This window comes from Podarcis cretensis (genome assembly GCF_951804945.1).
Source record: "Podarcis cretensis genome assembly, chromosome: Z".
Lineage (NCBI taxonomy): Eukaryota > Metazoa > Chordata > Lepidosauria > Squamata > Lacertidae > Podarcis > Podarcis cretensis.
Window position 1 is genome coordinate 42,395,333 of NC_137184.1, and position 12,651 is coordinate 42,407,983.

General features: G+C 39.3%; 1 protein-coding gene across 4 annotated transcripts in view; it reads right to left on the bottom strand.

Annotated features, from left to right (window-relative positions):
* Positions 1-4,733: 4,733 nt before the first annotated feature.
* The window catches only part of LOC307208299 (transducin beta-like protein 3), a gene marked incomplete at its 5' end in the record, with an annotated part of 171,556 nt that continues 163,638 nt past the window's right edge, over positions 4,734-12,651 (bottom strand). For 2 of the 4 annotated variants that reach the window (XR_013835044.1, XR_013835045.1), the window contains one exon: positions 4,734-5,909. The remainder of the gene's footprint in view (positions 5,910-12,651) is intronic. The other 2 variants (XR_013835046.1, XR_013835047.1) reach the window with 2 other exon arrangements.

A 12,651-nucleotide genomic window follows, 5' to 3' on the forward strand; every position in this document is an offset into this window, starting at 1 on the left:
TCAATGGGTGGACCAGGAGTCTTCTTCTGAACAAAGAAATCACATATAGATTGTGTGCTGTCAAACATATAGCACTAGATTGTTCTTATAGGTACATGCCAATGGTGGGAATTTCCACAAATATAACAGTTTTGGAAGGTAACTTTTAAAGAGATAATTTCTGAGTCAATCCCAATAATCCAAGCATTAGCCTTACTTAATTTATATACTTCACATATGGACCAATTAAGAAGTATGGAAATAATAACACATTTATTAACAGCAGCTAGAATGGTAATAGCCAAAACGTGGAAAACCTTTCAATGAATGAATATTGATCACTGGTATAATATAATCTGGCAAACAGCCAAAATGGAAAGCTGTCACAAAAACTGAAGGTGGCAAGGGGAGAGAAAAAAACAAGATAATTTTTACATGTATGATGTGACTTTACTAAATGAAACAACACACAGATCTACAGCGTATCTTGCAATATGGTGTAAATAAGCAAGCATTACTCATTAGCTCACTCCTATTGCAAGTAAAGTTTTGAGTAATACTTGCAACCAAAGAATTCATGGTGTACATGGAATAACCTAATCTATGCTACCTTAAGCTACTTAGCAGAAGGGTGTGAAACAAAAGTGATAAATATGCAAACAATTTTATTTTAAAAACTGAGCAGAGCTTCTATAGTGGTTTACAAAACAAGATAAAACAAATATAACACAACACAACATAACAATATATCATAGTAATATATAACGTGTTGAATATAATGTTTCCTGGGGTGTTTTACCTGAGATCCATATATGTAAATTTTCAATATCACTTACGCTGTGAGCACATAACATTTTATTCTGGAATCAGTGGAGACTACTTGTTGATACATACTCTCTATTAGAGAGAGTTGATACATAGTTGACACATACCCTCTATTATCTAGATTGCATAATTTTGCCCCTTCTTGAAAAGCTGGTTTCATTTCAAAAATTAAAGCTCATTGAAGACTGATTCTGCATTATTCTGCAATATGGCCTTTCGGATTTATTTATTTATTTTAAACCCCCATAGGTGGTCCCAACAATGGGAGGTGTTGTTAAGGATGATTGTTTATTTGACACTGAAATGAAGAATGGCTACAGTAAATGCGTCCTACTGAAGGCTTTAAGATGGGGATTTCCCATGGGGCTATATTAAGCTCTCTGAACTCCTAGATAGGTTGACAACTACTGTAACACTTACTGTTCTCTGTTAGCTCTGATGAGATGTTTAACTTTAGATCACACGGGAGGTTATTGAATTGCGAATTGGCCATTTCAAAAGGGAGCTGCCTTTAGTCTTTTATTCCAAGCCAGAGTGGAAGTAAGATGTGATAATGAAGCTCTCCAGGAGCTACATAGTCTTGGAGATGGCATACAGGCTAATGAAGCCTGAGTGAGTGAGAGAGAGAGAGAGCTATGTTTGTCAGCTCTGATTATGTTATTTTATTTGTAAGATGCAGAGCCTGTGCTGGACATGTACAAGATATTGTATGGAATTATTTGGGTGTATCTTTGAAGTTTTTGTTCTGTTTTGAAGAAAGTTCTGCAAATAAAGTTTTGAATATCTAATGTTTTATTCCAAAAGGAGTCAGTTTGTATACATCCAGTTGCTTCAAGCTGCACAGTATTAACATCTGCAATAGGTGTATCTACACCTGCCCAATGATATTGTATACGGGCATTTACCAAGATTATCCTAATTCAGTTGGAACATGTGTAGAGAGGAAAAGGTGTGGATAATGTAATTAAGGGGAGAGTTTTCAAATATGCATCAAATAACCACATCCATCCTTATGTAACATGCTGAGGATGAGCATGAATGATTTTTGACTTGGAAAAACTCTGCTTTTATGCTTTAAACAGGTTAGTGTGTACACAGCCTTTCTTACCAAGTCCACAAGAAAATAAAGGTAAGGAAAACACCATCAGTAGAATTAAGAGCAGAGTGTAGTTGTTTAGTCATTTAGTTGTGTCCGACTCTTCGTGACCCCATGGACCAAAGCACACCAGGCACTCCTGTCCTCCACTGCCTCCTGCAGTTTGGTCAGACTCATGTTTGTAGCTTCGAGAACACTGTCCAACCATCTCGTCCTCTGTCCTTGTGCCCTCCATCTTTCCCAACATCAGGGTCTTTTCCAGGGAGTCTTCTCTTCTCATGAGGTGGCCAAAGTATTGGAGCCTCAGCTTCAGGATCTGTCCTTCCAATGAGCACTCGGGGTTGATTTCCTTCAGAATGGATAGGTTTGATCTTCTTGCAGTCCATGGGAGTCTCAAGAGTCTCCTCCAGCACCATAATTCAAAAGCATCCATTCTTTAGCGATCAAGCTGAGCGACCTTTCGGCTTTGGCCCAGCCCAGCTCTGGATCTACTTGTACTTGTCCTCCGCTCTTCCTCAGTAGCATGTTGGATGACTTCCAACCTGAGGGGCTCATCTTCAAGCGTCATAACTTTTATATGCCTGTTGTTTTCGTCCATGGAGTTTTCTTGGCAGGGATACCGGAGTGGCTTGCCGGTTCCTGCTCCAGGTGGATCACGTTTAGTCAAAACTCTCCACTATGGCCATCTTGGGTGGCCCCTTCACCACGACAAGGCAGTGATCCATGAAGGAGAAGAGCAGAGTACAAATCTGAAAAGGGTAATTAAATGTAGATACAGCTCACTAGGGTAAGTAACCCTACCTAAACACCACCTAATTCACTTAGTCAGCAAAACCATTCAATCTGAAATACATATGTACCATACACAAGCTAATCAATGTATAAGAAATAATGCATAAGTTGATACGTCTTGTAAAGATACACCTTAAGAAAATCAAACATGCATAATAATATTTGGATTCATGGTATAAAACGCATGTTAGAATGTCTTCCACTATTCACAAGCACAGCAATATCTGAACTAGGAGGAAATGGTTTGCAGAGCATCTCAGAACTTGTCTAATGCAAAGAAATCCCATAAACCCAAAACCAGTTCTGCATGTCTTATGTACAAGTTTGTTAAATCTTGTGATACTTCAGAGAATGATTTCACTGGGGACAAAATGTTGAGTAGCATGAAGCTGGCTGACTGCTGGCATAGAGTATGTACTCTCTCCCACTGCCAAAGCTGCCATTGCCCCAGTTCTCTCCACAAGCTGCCTACCGCAGGCCCCGCAAATACAACTACCAGGAATCCTAATGCTACTGCTGTATGCATGTCAGTTTAATGTGCATAATTTTTTATAATTTCTGTAATGCATTCTGGTTACGTAATCTAGATTTTCTGCTCATTGAGTTTAAGGTGCTTCATTGGGGGAATATATAATTTATGGCACAGAATCTACAAGACCCAGCCAGCTCTCTATACTCACAAATGAAATAGCAACTTGGTACGATCTTCAACTGCATCAGCTCCCACCCACTAAGGAAGGGTGCTGCTATGCACAAGGACCCATTTACAGAGCCATATAAGATGAGCTCAAAGCACCAAAATGTTGTATATCCTTTTTTGCTTGGAGAGAGAAAGCACCACACAAAGTTGTCACCATAATTTGCATCATTACCAGTTAAATGTGGGCTATAAATTATTTCAAATGAAGAACTAAATATTACTTAAAACTTTCTGTATCAGAGATTGAAGAGGATTGTTCTTGCCTGGTGGTTAATGGTGGAAATACGTCTCTATACCTTTAGGTACCAGGTGATATCGTTCCTCTTCAAACAAGCCTTTGGCTGATTAACATCCTATATCCTTTTAAACGTGCTTGTGGGAGGAGGAGGGTTATTCTTTTGTTTTTGCTCTTGTGTTTGTGTATTTTGGGTTTTTATCTTTTATTTTTATGATGTGGACCATCCTGAAATCTTCAGATAAAGATGATGATGATGCCATCAATATTTGAAACTTCTCCACAATGAGATTTGAACAGATTTCTATGCTGTTTTGTATCCCTCTCATTCAAAGACCAAACTACAAATGGCACTAAAATGCCTCACTGGAAGTTCCCTTTCCTCTAAACAGCCACTGCAAGGGGTAATCATGACCAGAGCCACAGTATGTAAAGTGGGGGGGGGGGGCTGTCCACACATTCCAGAAGCTCTGGTTCTGATTATAATTGCACCCACCCACCCCAGCTGCTATTTGTTGCAGGATAGATGGACCCATTATCTGAGACCTCAGGGTATAGAGTGGTATATAAATTTTATTATTTTTATTATTCCCATTATAAGCAACCGGAGCATCTCTCTATGCCAAATAGCAGCTAGACTGTCTGGTCTGTGGTGTGTGAGGAAAGTGTTAACCTCCTATGTGCAAATACACACTATTTGGAATGAAATATTTGAAATAAAAGGGACGCGGGTGGCGCTGTGGATTAAACCACTGAGCCTAGGACTTGCTGATCAGAAGGTTGGCGGTTCGAATCCCCGCAGTGGGGTGAGCTCCCATTGCTTGGTCCCTGCTCCTGCCAACCTAGCAGTTTGAAAGCACGTCAAAGTGCAAGTAGATAAATAGGTACCACTCCAACAGGAAGGTAAACGGCGTTTCCGTGCACTGCTCTGGTTCTCCAGAAGTGGCTTAGTCATACTAGCCACATGACCCGGAAGCTGTACGCCGGCTCCCTCGGCCAATAAAGCGAGATGAGCGCCGCAACCCCAGAGTCAGCCACGACTGGACCTAATGGTCAGGGGTCCCTTTACCTTTATTTGGAATAAAAGAACAAAAAAAGGATGCAACTTCCAGGGATGCATTTAGTGTTACGTCCAATGTGGCCCACAGAGGAATGCTGAGTGAAGTTCTGCAACTAGAAATCCATAGGTCCAATCTGGCTCTGCTCTCATGAACACTTAGTTAATGGCTAGGGAAGAACCAGTGTGCTGCAGTAGCCCAAGTGATGTGTATTGGGGCAAACATAAATAAATCTTAATTTGACATGTATGCTTATGGCATTTGATCAGGAATGAAACCTGTTTTGCAGCAGGAAACTTTGCAGCAGGAAACATAAATTGGCCTTAGGTTAAGGAACGATTATTGCCCCCACTCCAGTACCTAACTTGAATCCCTCTTCTAGAATCTTAAATAAAATCATAAGACCATGGGTAGAATAAGCTCACGTTCAAATGTGGGGGCATATGAATTGCTGTTGAAATGCTTCCTGATGTTTCTGCAAATGTGGGTTAAGCAAAGACTCCCCCCCCCCTTTCAAATTTAGCAACGAATAAACAAAACCGTCAGTTGTTTTTTGAACGAATGTTACAGTTTATTCTTTCAAAAATGCAACAAGAGTGCTGGCATTGTGCCAAGAATTTAAAGTCCCCTTAAGGAAATTGCTCAGTTTTCCTGTCGCTTGCAAAAGAGATGCAAAAGGTTATGTTTATTTAGGATGAAGATGGAATTGTCAAGTCACTGTGTGGTATGATCCTCATGGAAATGCTAATACATTAAGTCTAAAACGTTTCTGCACTATCAACAGTTTCCATTCCACTCACCCCCTGGAGAACATAAATTGACAATAAATGATTGACATTCATAAATGTGCCTTCAAGCGGATTGGGGATAATTAGTAAAGCATGTGGATAACCACTCACAGAAGCCAATTGTGGCAAATCCACAAAATAAGGAACTTCCAATGCACATCAAAAGTGGCTTAGTTGTCTGAATCCTTCTTTTCAAAGGTTTCATGTGGGTTTGATTTACCTCACCGCATTCAAGCTGAACATCCTTCCCACTCTCCCACACAAGACCTCTATGTCTTGACTTTCCGGGACCAAAGCAGGAATGAAATAGCATTCCTGATATTTCACATGTTAGCAGTCTGAATGTTTCCAAAGACACCATATTTTCCACATGTCAAAGTCCGGGAATTTAGAGGCACTTTTATATTGCCTATACTACAAAAACTCCCGGGGTTTTCTGAAAAGAAAAATATGCATAGTTATGGGGGTTCCCCCTTCAATTTGACTAGGGAAGTCAGCAATGAAGGTGGTGGATATTGAAATATTTAAAATGAGAACAGCAGCAACATTGTTGGCCTTGAAAAATTTGGGATTAGAAGATTGAGGAAGAATATAACCAATTAAACTCTCCTTCCTATCTGATCTTCATTAGCTGCGAAACATTACTCAAACCCCTCAGCCTCTTCGCTGGCTGCAATCCTTAATGAATTTACTCTCCCTGAAGCAATATTCTTGACTTCAACTGAGTTAACCTGGATCGAGTGGTCTGTGGATTTGTAGGCTGTTCCTATCTTTATGCTACCCCACTCAAAAGAAACAAGAAACGGATGTTGGCTTATTTCATGGGTGGATGTTCTGTATTATTTTATTAATACGATCGCGGCAAGTTTGCAATGGCCTTTGGCTGGAACAATAAACTTATGAACTAGAAAAAATAAAAACCCTTAAATTAGGGGGAAAGTAGAAGTAAGGGGTTTCAAGGATAACTCCCACAGTATAATGTTTTATGAATGACAATGCTTTATGTTATCTGTCATGGGTATATTCAGTGTTAATGATACACCACATCTGGGATGTCAAAATGTATTAGAGCAATGAAGGAAAATGTAAACTAAACCCCACTGTCTTTAGAGTGGGAAAAGGTATCTAGGGTAGTACAGAGATAGCAGAAGCCCTCATGAATGAGTAATAAGTGTTTTAAGCTGGCAGCAAGAAACATACCTTATGCTGATAGCAAAGAATTGCAACCAAACCTTCTGGTGTTAATTAGGACAAAAGAGTGTTACCCGCTGCAGAAATTGGTGATAAAATCCTCTGATTTTATTTACTGTGGCGTGCTATATGCTAAAAATTAAGTATATCAGTGACAGTAGTAAAAAAATAAGTAACATGACAACATCAAAATGGGCTGTTCAATGATAAATGTGTTTCTCTTGAAAGGTTTTAAATGCAACAAAATTTTCAGAGAAAGAAGCCAAAGGTAAGCATTTCCAAGTCCAATTGAATTCAGTAGAAAAAAACCTATGTGCACAAGTAACATTCGCACTGAGACCAATGGGACTTAGATATGCTCAAAATCATGCCCATTATTTCCAACTTTTAGATCCCATTTTTAGATAAGTGTGTTTTGCACACACAAATACTAAAGGCTTATCCACACTTACCTTTCCTCCACTTTTCAAAGGCACAGCACATGATTTGAGGCTTCATGTCCAAGCACCCCCCTTTGAAGGTGACCCAGAAACTACAACTAATCCAGAATGCGGCAGCTAGACTGGGGACTGGGAGTAGCTGCCAAGACCACATAACACTGGTCTTGAAAGACTTACATTGGCTCCCAGTATGTTTCTGAACACAGTTCAAAGTGTTGGTGCTGATCTTTAAAGCCCTAAGCGGCCTTGGCCCAGTATAGCCGTTCTGAGCCTGGCCTTGGCTGGGGAGGGCGGGGTATAAATAAAAAAATATTATTATTATTATACCTGAAGGAGCGTCTCCACCCCCATCGTTCAGCCCGGACAGTGAGGTCCAGTTCCGAGGGCCTTCTGGCGGTTCCCTCACTGCGAGAAGCCAAGTTACAGGGAACAGGGCAGAGGGCCTTCTCAGTAGTGGCGCCCGCCCTGTGGAACGCCCTCACAACAGATGTCAAGGAAATAAACAACTATCTGACTTTTAGAAGACATCTGAAGGCAGCCCTGTCTAGGGAAATTTTAAATGACTGATCTTTTAATGTACTTTTAATATTTTGTTGGAAGCCGCCCAGAGTGGCTGGGGAAGCCCAGCAAGATGGGCAGGGTATAAATAATAAATTCTCCTACTCAGTGCTCTCCTTGCAAAACCCCACTCTTTAAGGCTCAGTTGGAGCAATCAGCAATCTGTGGAAAACACAGACTGACATTTGCTGTGATTCAACATTAAAGAGCGGGTTTTCGTGGGGAAAGCTTGGGACAAAGCAAGCAAACAAAAACCCTGGAAATAAAAGGCAAAAGGTATGTGTGGATAAGCCCCAAATCCCCACCTTAAGTAGACAAATTTCAATTTTCTATAAAGATCTAGTTTATAGAAGTAAGAGGATCAACTAGTAAAGCTCATTATGGCAGGTGGAGGAAGACAGAAGGACCTGTTTAGTTAAAGATATTATTGTAGGGAATGCACTAAATGGATCTGTGGCCCATGCAGATAGCATTGCCTGCATTTTCCATTCAACTTGTTTTTTTTTTTATAATGATATTTATTAAAATTTTGTTTAAACCATAAAAGACATAAATAATAACATAGTATTTTCCAATATCCACATTTCATTCTCATCTTTGGACTTCCTCACATCTCTTGTTCCTGCATTCTAAACTCATAAATCTTGCTAGCAAATTATTAACTTGTTTCGATTCATATAATGTAATTTTCCAATATTAAATCTCAAATTTTAGAATTTAAATCACTCTTTTGAAAACTTAATTATAACATACTATTTATCCAAAATTTGTCTTTTCTTTCAATCGCGTTTAGATTTTTATTCCTTATAACTAGTTTGTTGGAGCCATGTTATTACTAATCTTACATCCTTCTTAACACTCGTACAATTTACAGTATTTTTGTAGATAGTCCTTAAATTTCTTCCAGTCCTCCTCCACCAGTTCTTCTCCCAGGTCTCGGATTCTGCCAGTCATCTCCGCCAGTTCCATATAGTCCATCAGTTGCATCTGCCATTCTTCCAGTGTGGGCAAATCTTGAGTTTTCCAGTATTTGGCGATGAGTATCCTTGCTGCTGTTGTAGCATACATAAAAAAAATTCGATCTTTCTTTTGTACACTCTGGCCGACAATGCCTAAAAGAAAGGCCTCTGGTTTCTTGGGGAAGGTATACTTAAATACCTTTTTCAACTCATTATATATCATTTCCCAGAAAGCCTTCACTCTAGGTCAAGTCCACCAGAGGTGAAAGAATGTTCCTTCAGCTTCTTTACACTTCCAACATTTGTTATCAGACAAATGGTATATCTTTGCAAGCTTGACTGGAGTCATGTACCACCTATATATCATTTTCATAATGTTTTCTTTCAAGGCATTACATGCCGTAAATCTCAAACCTGTGGTCCATAACTTTTCCCAGTCAGCAAACATGATGTTGTACCCTATGTCCTGTGCCCATTTTATCATAGCTGATTTGACCGTTTCATCCTGTGTATTCCATTTTAACAGCAAGTTATACATTATTGAAAGTATCTTAGAGCTGGGTTCTAACAGTTCTGTTTCTAACTTTGATTTTTCCACCTGGAATCCTATCTTTTTGTCCAACTTAAAGACTTCTTTAATCTGAGCATAATGTAACCAATCTCGCACTTTATCCTTTATTTTCTCCATACTCTGCAACCTCCAGTTATCTCCATCTTTTTCTATTATTTCCCAATATTTCGGCCATTTGGCCTCCATGTTAAGCCTTTTCAGGGCCTTAGCCTCCATTGGTGATAGCCACCTTGGGGTCTTATTTTCCAATAAGTCTTTATATTTTGTCCAGACATTGAACACTGCTTAAAAGCCTTATGTATTTTAGCCTTGTCATACCACAAGTATGCATGCCATCCAAAAGCATTGTTAAATCCTTCCAAATCTAAAACATCTGTGTTTTCGAGGAGCAGCCAGTCCTTCAGCCAGTAGAAGGCTGCTGATTCATAGTACAGCTTTAAGTCTGGCAGGGCAAAGCCCCCTCTTTCTTTAGCATCAGTTAATATCTTAAACTTAATTCTGGGCTTTTTGCCCTGCCAGACAAATCTAGAGATATCTCTCTGCCACTTCTCAAAACACCCCATTTTGTCCACAATCTGCAAAGTTTGAAACAAAAACATCATTTTAGACAATACATTCATCTTAATAGCAGCAATACGTCCTGACAAGGAAAGTTTCAATCTTGACCAAACTTCTAGATCCCTTTTGATTTCAGACCAACATTTTTCATAGTTATCTTTAAATAAATTCATGTTCTTCGCTGTTATGTTTACCCCTAGGTATTTTACTTTTTTAACCACATTTAATTCTGTCTCTTTCTGAAACCTTTCTGATTCTAAAGAGGTCAATTTTCCCCCCAAAACCTTGGTTTTTTGCTTATTAAGTTTAAATCCTGCCACCTGACCAAACTCATAAATCAGTTGCAATACCCTTTTGGTACTAGGCTCTGGCTCTTGTAAGGTCAATACTAGGTCATCTGCAAATGCTTTAAGTTTATACTGTTTCGCTCCGACCTGAATACCTTCCACCAACCGGTCTCCTCTGATCATATTTAAGAGCACTTCCAGGACCAATATAAATAACAAAGGGGAAATAGGGCAACCTTGTCGTGTTCCTTTTTCAATTTTAAATTCTTCCGTCACCACATTGTTCACTATCAATTTTGCCTTTTGCTCCGAATAGATTGCCTCTATCCCATTCTCAAACCCCCGCCCCACTCCCATTCCTTCCAAGTTTTTCTTCATGAACTTCCAAGAAATATTGTCAAAGGCTTTCTCCGCGTCTATAAATATCAACACTGCTTTTGTATTAATATTTGTTTGCAAGAGTTCCAAAATATCAATGATATTCCTTGTATTAGCAAACAAATGTCTACCTGGGAGAAAACCTGATTGGTCCTTATGAATCACTTCATTTAACACTTTTTTAAATCTACTTGCTAAAATGTCTGCAAATATTTTGTAATCCACATTCAGGAGGGAGATGGGGCGGTAGTTCTTAAGTTGTGTCTTTTCAGTTTCTAGTTTAGGTATCAATGTGATGAAAGCCTCTTTCCACGACTCCGGTGCCTTCTTCCCTTCCATAATTTCATTGCAAACCTCCATTAAAGGATGTATCAGATAGTCTTTCAATGTCTTATAATATTTGGAGGTGAGTCCATCTGGCCCTGGAGATTTGCCCAGTTGCATGTTCTGAATGGCTTCTTCCATCTCTTGTTGTGTTATTTTATAGTTCAGGATTGTTCTATTTCGGGGAGACAACCTTGGTAAGCCATTCTTCTTTAAAAAATTGCTCTATCTCCAATTCGTTTTGCGGCCCTTGTGTATATAGTTGTTTGAAATATCTCTGGAAACTCTTTCTGATCTCCACTGGGTTCTGAATATTTCTTCCTTCAATTTCTAAATTTGTTACCGTATTCAATTTTTGTCTCTTTTTCAGCTGCCATGCTAGCAGCTTTCCACATTTATTTGCCGATTCAAAAGATCTTTGTTTCATTCGCTTGACTTTCCATTCCACTTCCTGACTTATCAGTTTTGAATATTGTGCTTGGTAATGTTTAATTTCTCTTAGAATCTCCTTTGATTTCGGTCTCAATCTCAGCTTCTTCTCACCTTCTTTAATTTTCTCCAAAATCTTGTCTTTTTTCTCATTCTGTACTTTTTTCTTTATAGTATTCTGTTGTATCAGAAACCCCCTCATAACCGCCTTACTTGCGTCCCAAACAGTTCTTTTTTCCACCGTGGTGTTCAGGTTTATCTCAAAGTAGTCCTTCAAAGCTTTTTGGGCCTTTTTAATAATCTCCTGATCTCTAAACAGGTTGTCATTCATCCTCCATCTAAAGGAGCCGGTTGGGGTTAGTCTCATATCCATCTTTACAGCGTTATGGTCGGAGCAGGTCTTTGGGCAGATTTCCACTTTTTTTATCTTAGGTGCCAGGCCTCTAGTTGTCCATATTTGGTCGATTCTTGTCCATGTCAGTTGGGCTTCAGAAAAGAATGTTCCTTCTCTTCCTAGAGGGTTCTTTGTTCTCCAGATATCAATCAAGTCTATGTTGTCTGTCAATTCAAAAAATGTTTTAGGTAGTCTGCCTTCTTTTGTTACATTTTGGCTGTGCGACTTATCCATGTTAGTTGATACCACCCCGTTCATATCTCCCATCATAATGATGTTATCATAGTTCAGATAGTCCAGCATTATCTCATGCAGCTTCTTATAAAATTCCGATTTTCCCTCATTTGGCGCATAAATTCCTGATATCAAAAACTTTTCTCCTTGAGTCTGGATCTCAATTGCCATAATTCTCCCTTGTTCATCTTTAAATAGAAATTTTGGTGACAGGCTCTCTTTTACATATATCACCACACCTCTTTTCTTTACTCGATCCGAAGAGATAAATTCTTGGCCTAATCTTTTATTTATTAACACTTTTCTATGTAGCCTAGTCACATGTGTTTCTTGCAAACAAATAATATCCAATTTCAAAATATGAAATATCCTTCTCCTTTTCTCCGGGATGTTGGCACCATTTATGTTCCAGCTCAGAAGTTGCAGAGACATCCTGGGCAAATCTGTTATTGCCCTGGTGGTGGTGTCTTTTTGTCCTGGTCTTCAGGCCCCAGAGGTGTGGGTGTGGGTAGAAGCTGTGGTCCTGCCCCTGAAGGTCTTTCAATCCCTTTCTGAAGGTCCTCTCCGTAGATATTCAAAAATTTATCTCTACAGCTGTTTTAATTTTCACCTTCTTCCCTCTGAACGTAAAAGATAGTCCTTGTGGAAATTCCCACCTAAAGATAATTGAGTTGCTCCTCAACAGCCTTACTAGTTCAAGATAGGTGGATCTAAGGTCCAAAAGTTGTTTAGGAATATCCTTGTAAATCTCGGCTCTTTTGTCCAAAATTTCAAGTGACTTTCCGTAGTGTAGTCCTAGTATTTTGTCTCTTTCCTCCTTGGATCTCAAAGTAATCAAACAGTCTCTGGGCTTGT